This window comes from Bubalus bubalis, chromosome 4 (genome assembly GCF_019923935.1).
Source record: "Bubalus bubalis isolate 160015118507 breed Murrah chromosome 4, NDDB_SH_1, whole genome shotgun sequence".
NCBI lineage: Eukaryota > Metazoa > Chordata > Mammalia > Artiodactyla > Bovidae > Bubalus > Bubalus bubalis.
In genome coordinates, this window is record NC_059160.1 from 137,019,238 (window position 1) to 137,028,141 (window position 8,904).

At 43.3% G+C, this 8,904-nt stretch overlaps 1 long non-coding RNA gene across 1 annotated transcript; it reads left to right on the plus strand.

Annotated features, from left to right (window-relative positions):
• LOC102391588 lies at positions 1 to 8,418 on the plus strand. The gene is made up of 4 exons (XR_326411.4): positions 1 to 1,301; positions 2,639 to 2,740; positions 4,847 to 5,073; positions 5,207 to 8,418. It is a non-coding gene; the product is annotated as an uncharacterized LOC102391588 (long non-coding RNA).
• Positions 8,419 to 8,904: the final 486 nt, after the last annotated feature.

Genomic DNA, 8,904 nt, shown 5'->3' on the forward strand with positions numbered 1-8,904 from the left:
GTCCTTTCCTATTTTTTTTTTAAGTCGGCTGCCAGAATCCACCCATTCTTTAAAATGTATTTATCTGAAGTATGAACTTTGCATATACGGGAAGGAGGCAGGGTTCTCAAAATGTCCTGTCTACTTTTTTAGTCTAATATGCTGAACTACAAATTTAATCCACTGAAGTGGTTTCATGCAAACACTTCTCTCAATCTCCTTTTGTACAAAATCTTGATGCATAATGTATAGAGTCTGAAAATGGATTAAGCTACATTTGGAAATGGTTTGAGTTTTTTTTTTTTTTTAAGCAAGCAAAAACCAGCAGGTTTTTTGTTGTTGCCTTTTTTAACCCTTCTTGCTCAAAGCAGTCACATGGATTGTGTCTTCTCAAAGCTGCCTTCTACACAATGTTTCTTATCTGTTTTTTTTTCTGTCAAAAAGCTTGAAATGTAAAACATTTTAATTAGAAACGTAAAGAGTGAATTGGATTCATTTCCCTCAGATTTCCCAACTAAAACAAGCAAATAGAATGGTAAAACCTTCTGATTTACTCCTGGAAGATAATTCAGCAGCTGAATAAGCAAGTGAGTGAAATCTTACTGAATAAAGTGTTCCCTGGTACTCCAGGATCGTCATTATCCAGAGGACCGTGGCCACAGATAGAATGCCAGTCTCTGTGTTATGTAGTAAATGCTCAGACACACATTTCCTCCAGTGTCAATCAAAGCCTAAAAGATGAAAAAGGAGATGGCCAAGGGACTGCCAAGGTCTCCAAAGGAATCACAGAGACTTGGCTACAATCCCAGGTTTCAGTGGATCAGTACGTTTATAATGCCGTATTTCATGATTGCTAATTTTTACATAACATTTGAATACTATGTAAATTGTACTGGAAAGAGAATTGCGGCTAAAATCAGAAGATCTGGACTTAAGCCTTAGGTCTGACCCTACACGGTCATGTGACTTTTTAAAAATTTATTTATTTTTGGCTGCACCAAATCTTTGTTGCTGCATGTGGGTTTTCTCCAGTTGCAGCACACGGGCTTCTCATTGCAGCGGCTTCCCTCATTAAGAAGCATGAGCGTGCAGGTCAGTAGCTGCAACATACAGGCTTAGTTGCCTCACGGCATGTGGAATCTTCCAGACCAGGTATCGAACCCGGCAGGTCCAGATTCACTGGACCACCAGGGAACTCCCACTGTCCCCATGTGACTTCAAACTCGCTTGTTCCCGCTGGTTTCAGGTTCATCATCTGCCAAGTAAGGACAGCCATCCTCCCTGCAGCTACTCATGCATATCCAGGGCCTCCGGAAGAACAGGTGAGATGGGTGGGAAAGTACTTGGCAAAGTCTCAGCTTTAGGGATGCTGCTGAACTCCCTGTTTTTTTTAATTAACAACCGTATTTTCCTGAGAAGCTAGCGGTATCCTCGGCTCTTCTCCCACATCCTTCATCATCCAGGTTTCCCCCAAGCCATGGGCGAAGCGACCAGGCTTCTCTGAGGCCAGCTTTCCTGCCATTGCACAGTGGATCACTTCTGGGGGGAGCTCCATCTTTGCAGCCCCAAGGGCTTTTAAGCTGACAAGGCCTTACCTGTGACACTTGAAAACATGGCTTCAGATAAACGGAAAAACATCCGTGTCTCACAGCCTCCATTCCAAGCCCTCACCTTGCTCTAATTGTTCCTGACCTGGTGACTAGCATTTTTTGCTGTGTTTGTTTCACCTCTCCTGATAATCCCAGTTACCTGGCTTGGTTGGGCCTTTTGAGTTTTCTTCTCCATCATGATTGAAATGATTTACTTAATCGTACTCTCTTTACCCACTCCACCTTGCTCCTAGCACCTTACACTCCAGCCCTGAGAATGGGACACAAAGAGAAGATATTGTACACAGTGTAGGAGCTGAGGTGTGCCTCCCCAAACAGGTAGTATAGAGATTTCTGCCAGCATGGGGCATGTTTTATCTTTTGGAGCTACAGACTTAGAACAACTGGACAATTTCAAATTCTATGGGACAGGTACCTTGGGAGAAGGTGATGAGAGAAGTAGTGATTTTTCACCCCACTCACCTAATCTTCCTACTTTAAATGTTACCGCACACCAAGAAGCCACAAAGGAACCATAACCTATTTGCATCTCTCCATTTGACCTTGATTTTTATTGAATGGGAAAGGAAGACTAATTCAAATTCATTCCTCTTGATTTCACAATAATATAGATTTTACCAAATTTTTATTTAAATTTCTACACTGTAGTGAGAGGAAGACCTTGCATGTCTTGTTCTTTGGAGTACTTCTAGAACTTAGCAAACAGAAGGTGTTTAAAAAATATTCATTGCCTGAATGAATACATAAGAAAAGACATGGTGATATTTGAAAGATTTCTTATTATCTGATGCTGATAGAGAGTAAAGTTAATGATTTAGAGAACAAGTATCCAGCAGCAGAGCCCACTAATACCTTTTAAAATGTGTTGATGCTCATAAATCCAAAATAAATGACCTGTAAAATCACTTAAGAAGAAATAATACGCATTTAATCAGGCTTCCAGAGGAACGTCTGAGGGTAAAGCCGAGAATTTCAAGAAGAATTATTAAATCTCTTCAAGTTCAATCACTGGCCGATCTCAAACACACCACATGTCCCTCTGCCCACAGGGCTGTCACTTTAGGAAGTCTCGCTCAGCCTTCGTTATGAAACTCCTGAATTACAGCCACCTCCTGGAGCCAGAGGGAAAGGCTTCGGATCATCAGAAAAGGGTAAGTCCTCTTGCAGGTCAACCCAGCACATTCTGCTACATTCCCCAGAAGGATCTTAAATAAAGAGGGAGAAACTGAACACATCACCCACATCCTAAAACTAGCATCTTCAAAGCCTTACACAAGGTTTTAGCTTCAAGTCAAAGGGCCCTTCCTCTGGCCAATAGAATTCAAAACACTGTGAAATGCCAGACTGTGCCTCTGCTTTACAATCCTGTTGAAATTTTTGGGCTCTAACCATGTTCTGGAATCTTGCATTCCATCCTAGATTTTTACTTCTTAGTCTGCTAATAAGAGTTACTTTACCTTTCCCAGAGTGTGACTAAGGTCCTGAGGGTGGTGGTAAAGTGGATCCATCTTTTTGTTACAAACTCAATTAGCAGAAGTTGGAATTGCTCTCTTCAACAAAGTTACATAAATTGTTAATGAGAAATTTACCGTCACTTGATTCGCTGGTTGCCTTATTAGCTTGGAGTCAATGCTATTAAAAGAAGATGTTTATAAAAGCTTAAGGTGTTTGCTGGATTGAATGTTAAAAAGAAGATGGCAGGATAGCACCACCGGCTGCCTGTCCAAAACCCAGAGGGATTTCCACTCATCATCCAAAATGAACAATTCTGAGCCCACATTTGGGGTCTAGCGATTTATTGGGAAGACAGAAGTGCCACCCATTCCTGGGGTGCACCTAAAGCTTTTGGGGTGCACCCGGCAGCTTTTAAGCAACTGTCATGAGAGTGTTTTCTCAGCCTGGTGGACACCAGCCTGAAGAAAGGCCACCCAGTTGCAGGTGAGTCTGAACACCTTATCTTCTTTGGTAAGGAAGGCACTAGAACACCCTCCATAAATGTCAGGGGCACAGGAGAAGGAGGCTATTTATTTACTCAAGATAATTCACATGAAGACCTCAAAACCATCACCCAAAGAAAATCCGAATGTCTCCCTCATGTGGCATTCCTAAGATGCCTCCTCTGAATAATGCCAGCTCTAAGCACAGTGCCAAGGTCAGTGAAGGTTATTTTCAGCCCCTTCTTCCTTTCTTTCACAAAAATGCTCTTCTGCCTTGACCCCCACCCCCGGCCCCCACCATGGAGCCTACAGATTGGTTCACACTCACCCATCCCAACCCCTTCAGAGCCACTGTTTGGCTCTGCTGAGGGTGACAAGCCAAATGGTCTCATTTCCCAGGGTGCTCTGCAGCTTAGGTTTGACATGTAACCTGACTTCAGCCATGCAGAGACTGCCTGCAGGACATTACGAAGCTGAAAGTAGACGTCTAGGTGGAGGCTGCACCTAGCACTTCTGCTCGCCAGCACAGGGCAGAGATGTGTGGATCCACACCCTAGCATTGTGACACCTGAGAGGCAGGTCACGGGTCTCTTGGTTGGTGCATGTTGGGGTAGGTGTAGTGAGGGATGAGAGCCAGAAGTTGCAGAGGTGAGTGACTTCCTTCTTCACCAACTTGATCATATGGCAGAGGCGGCCGCTGTCTTAGTGGGTCAGTTCTGAACTGTGTGACTTCTGGAAATTCTGCTGAAAGCTTCTTCCTCCAACCCTTCTAGGGATTTCTGTAAGCTCCTCATTTCTGGCATGGGATCCATGTTTGATTTTTTTTTTTTATTAAATAGACTGAATCCTGTTATCTACAACTAAACTCTGACAGAGACACTTCCTGCCTGCATAAACAACCCAAACCTTTAATGCTTGCTCCCCACCACCATCTTCACAGATAAAATGAGTTGATAAACTAATTTTACAATCAGTAGTTAATAACCAATAAAGTAACTGTTTATGGGTATTTGCTTAACCCAAGAAAAAAATATTCTAATGGTGAATTTCCAACCATATATGGCTGATAGTATTGATGGGATTTTTTTTTTTTTTTTTGCCTAGATGGGGACACAACAGTTTTTTTAACTGTAAAAAAGCTTTTAGCTGTTAATGATGATGGAGATGGTAATGGTGGTAGTGCTGTTTAAAAGTGTCAACTGATCTAACTAATAAGGCCCACCCGGCTGATGTCTCCAACTCCCCCCAACCCCCACTCAACTCTCTAACCCGCGCTGGAAGCACCAGGATCATCACCCAGTTGCTTGCCTCTCACTGCAGACCCGTCCTCGAGAGCTCTTTGTGAAATCAGAAGCCTCATCCCAGGAAGGAGAAAACCTGCATCATAAGGGGATGAACAAGGGTGCTAATGCTCTCAGAGAGGAGACAAACAAGCAGATAAAGAAGGCATTTGGCAGGAGAGATGATTGATGATGTCTGTCTGCACAACCACAGACGTTCTTGGATGAGCTACTCCACTGAGGCTCCACCTCAACACTTGTGGAGAGGTGAGGCTGCCCCCGGCCCCCAGAAGGCCACAGTACAGGGGAATAACAGGAATTGCTGTTTTTTGATCGCTCTATCTCCATTCATTTCATTCACTCAACAAACGTTTTGTTTGTGCTTCTGTTTCAATTGTAGACATGAGTGAATAGACGGGTTCCCTGGTGGCTCAGATGGTGAAGAATCTGCCTGCGATGCAGGAGACCCATGTTTGATCCCCAAATAAGGAAGATCCCCTGGAGAAGGGAATGGCAACCCACTCTAGCATTCTTGCCTGGGAAATCATATGGACAGAGGAGCCTGGTGGGTTACAGTCCATGGGGTCACAAAGAGTTGGACACGACTAAGTGGCTAACACTTTCACAGGTGAATAAATTAGGTTCCCTAATCCCTTATAGAGGGAGCCAGAGATGACACCAGTATTCACAATGTTCTCCATTACAATTGAGGTAACTGTTATAAAGGAAAACCATAGCACACTGTCTGATGGGAGTATGGGTGGCATTTCTTGGGCTGCAAGTTCATGAAACACTTCCCAAAAGAAAAGCCATTCCTGCTGAATCCTAGAGGCTGAGCACAAGTTAGCTTGAAGGAACAGCATGAGCAAAGGCCCTGAGGTAGGACGGAGCTTAAGCCTCTGGGATATTATTATCCCCACTTTACACATGAAGCAATAGAGACTTAGGGAGATTAGACAGCTTCCCAAAGTTTTGCAGAACGGAGGGCAGTGTGAGCCCAAAGATAACTTCCTGCCATGTAATCCAATATAATCCAGCCTCTCTGGAAGACAGAGACAAAGATACTCACAGGCTTTGAAAATAATTGTCAAAAGACCCTCTCATGTCCTTTAAGACTACCCCCACCCCCTCCTGCAGGAGCTGAGGACAGATTTTCATTTTGTCACTCTACTGGGCTCAAGACTAAATTAAATGACAAACCTGCTATTTCAGACGCAAAAGTCCTGGATGCTTTGGGGGTAATGAAACCATCTTCCCTCCTCCCCAGGGCCTCTAGTACCATTATGGTGCAGTCCCAAGCTATCAATGATAGTGAAAAAATGGGGCTTTGCAGTAGAGGAAAGAGGCTATTCAAACCGCTCCTGATTTCTATAAAAGAGAGATCTTTTGATCTTTGAAACAGCCAAAAGGGCAGTTTGATCTTCGTTAAGCTCATTTATTTTAGATTCTTGCAAATTTCTTTTCTGTAGGTTTACTTCCTTAGAAAACTCAATATTCAATTGAACAGTGACTTTTATATATTGAAATGCAATATTGAATAGCTGAAGCCTAATAAATGCCATCCTGGCTGTATAGGATATTTTAAAAATCTTAAAAGGGCCGATTGAGCCCGATCCAGGCAAAGATGACAAAGCGAATTCAATGCTTCTTTTGAAAATGAGTCATGGTCAGAAATACTCACTTTGACCAAAAGCATTTCTTTGAATGCCAGAGGTAAATTTGCTCACTTTCATTTTCTGCCTGGGTTTCAAGTCAGCACTGCAGAACTGAACAAAATCGACTCCAAGAGGCCCTGGCAGCTGTTCCAGATGTAAATGTGAGCAGGATAGTAGGGCTGGGCCTGTTCCCTTCAGTGTGTTATTTTCAAATTATGCAGATGATATTCAGATAGGGATTGATCAGACTTTGTCTGTTTTTTCAGGGAGAAGTCAATCATTGCTATTCTCCACTGCCTTCACATTCCGCAGGACCACCCTTTCCGTTACTTAGAAAAAGGATGTTTTATTATCACAAGCCTCCAAATTGCTGGCAAAAGGGAGACTCTGACATATGTTGCCAGTCGTGGGGGGCTCAGGGGAGGACAGGCACAGCAGACTCAATCGATTAGCCAAAAGGAACAGGCTTTGATGTCAGGGAACCTTTCCAAACTTCATTTAAGACTCAAACAATCTGTGGGAAATCAAAGTTCTCAACCAGGACCTCTGCCCTACTCCTGCAGCCGAGGCTGGAGGAACTTATGTTTTAACTATTTGTAGATGATTACTCAGTTTGGGAATGTGTTCCTCTTGTGGCTCTTTCTACATGAGGCTCTTTAAGAAGTTGAATCGTTTTGTTCTCTACTTCCTGTCACATGTACCTTAGCCCTCTTGCATATATGTCTTAAGAAAATGCAGATTAGCACTGCCTAAGAGTTGTTGTTTTTTTGTCTCAGCCCTCTCCTCCATGTGACCTCTGAAGAAGATCTGATTGTGTAAACTAGTACAGGAATGCCGTCTGTTTTGCACACTCTCAGTATCAGCTGAAAAGTAGGTTGCACTTGGGAAAGGAACTAGGGCCAAGAGATCTAGGGCCAAGGAACTAGGGCCCATGGAGGAGAAATGGTACCCATTTGTAAGAAGATGGTGGAGAAAAGGAAGTCAGAAAGACATGGAAGAATTTGGGTCCTACTCTCAGCGAAGTCAAGAGGAGGAACCAAAGGTAGTGTCAGTTTAGAAATCACAGTTTGGATTTTGAATAAATTTGAATTTACATGGTTCTCTGTATATCCCAGCAGAAATGTCAAATCTTAGGTACTGCCTATGAGCCTGGATTACTTTGGTATTTAGAGGCAGATGTTTCTTCTCTGAACAAGAACATGAAAAGCTTCCAGAAAGGGATTCCTTAGCCCCAGCCCGGTCTGCACTGGTTAGACCACACCGAGGATACCATAGCCCTGTCAGTGTGGATATGCAATTCTATCACTTGAGCACCCTGAGTTCTTCACATTGGTTTCTAATATAGACTGACTAATTGGAGTTTCTACAGACAAGAGTGGTCAAGAGTGGTCCACGCCTGGGCGGCAGTTAATGCCCTAGATGTTTAGCCCCCAAAAGAGTGACTTAAAGAAGATGTGATAGCACTGAAGATCTGTCGCGTGAATAGAGACTTGATGAGTCCCTTTTGCTCTAGAAGAGAGGTTCCATGGGGGTTCCAGGGAGTGGGGAGATAATCACAATTACAGAAATGCCGAAGAATGCTTTACTCAAGGAGTGAGTTCCTTGTCGTGGAAGACACTCAGCCAAAAGCTGGGAGGGAGGTTGCGTCAGTAGAAAAAGGAACTGCCACATTCTTGGATAATATCAGAACTGGAAGTGACCCTCAGTGACACACAGTTCAAGAGTCTTTAAGGTGTAAGGAAACCTTGACAATCTCCCTTAAGGCTTGTTTCCCTACCAGCAAGTACAGTCTTTCCTTGTGGGGTTAGGATTTCAAGAACATTCTCTGGGAACAGACTTAGGGATACAGTGGGGGAAGGAGAGAGTGGGATGAATTGAGACAGTAGCCTTGAAATATATACATTCCCATATGTAAAATAGCTAGCTAGTGGGAAGTTGGCATATAGTGCCACCGGGAGCTTGGCCTGGTGCTCTGTGACAGCCTAGAGGGGTGGGATGGGGTGGGAGGTGGGAGGGAAGTTCGAGAGGGAGGGGCATGTGAATATCAATGACTGATTAATGTTGATGTATGGCAGAAACCAACACAACACGGTAAAGCAATTATCCTCCAATTAAAAATAAATTAATTTTTTTAAAGACACCAAAAAGTAAAAAGAACAATCTCTGGGAGCCAGTTGCAAAAGTGGCTGAAGTATCTCAGAGCCTTTTGATATGAGTAGTTTTCCATCTTGAGACCATCAGAAACAATTCCTACAGAATAAAGTCTCTCTTAACCAGGCAATCCCATTCTGGGTATATATCCAAAAGAAATAACATCAGTAACTCAGGGCTACCTTCTCTCCCATGTTCACTGTGACAGTATTCACAATAGCCAAGATATGGGAACCACCTGAGTGTTCATCAGAGAAAATGTGACATAGATAGATAGATAGAGGCAATGAAT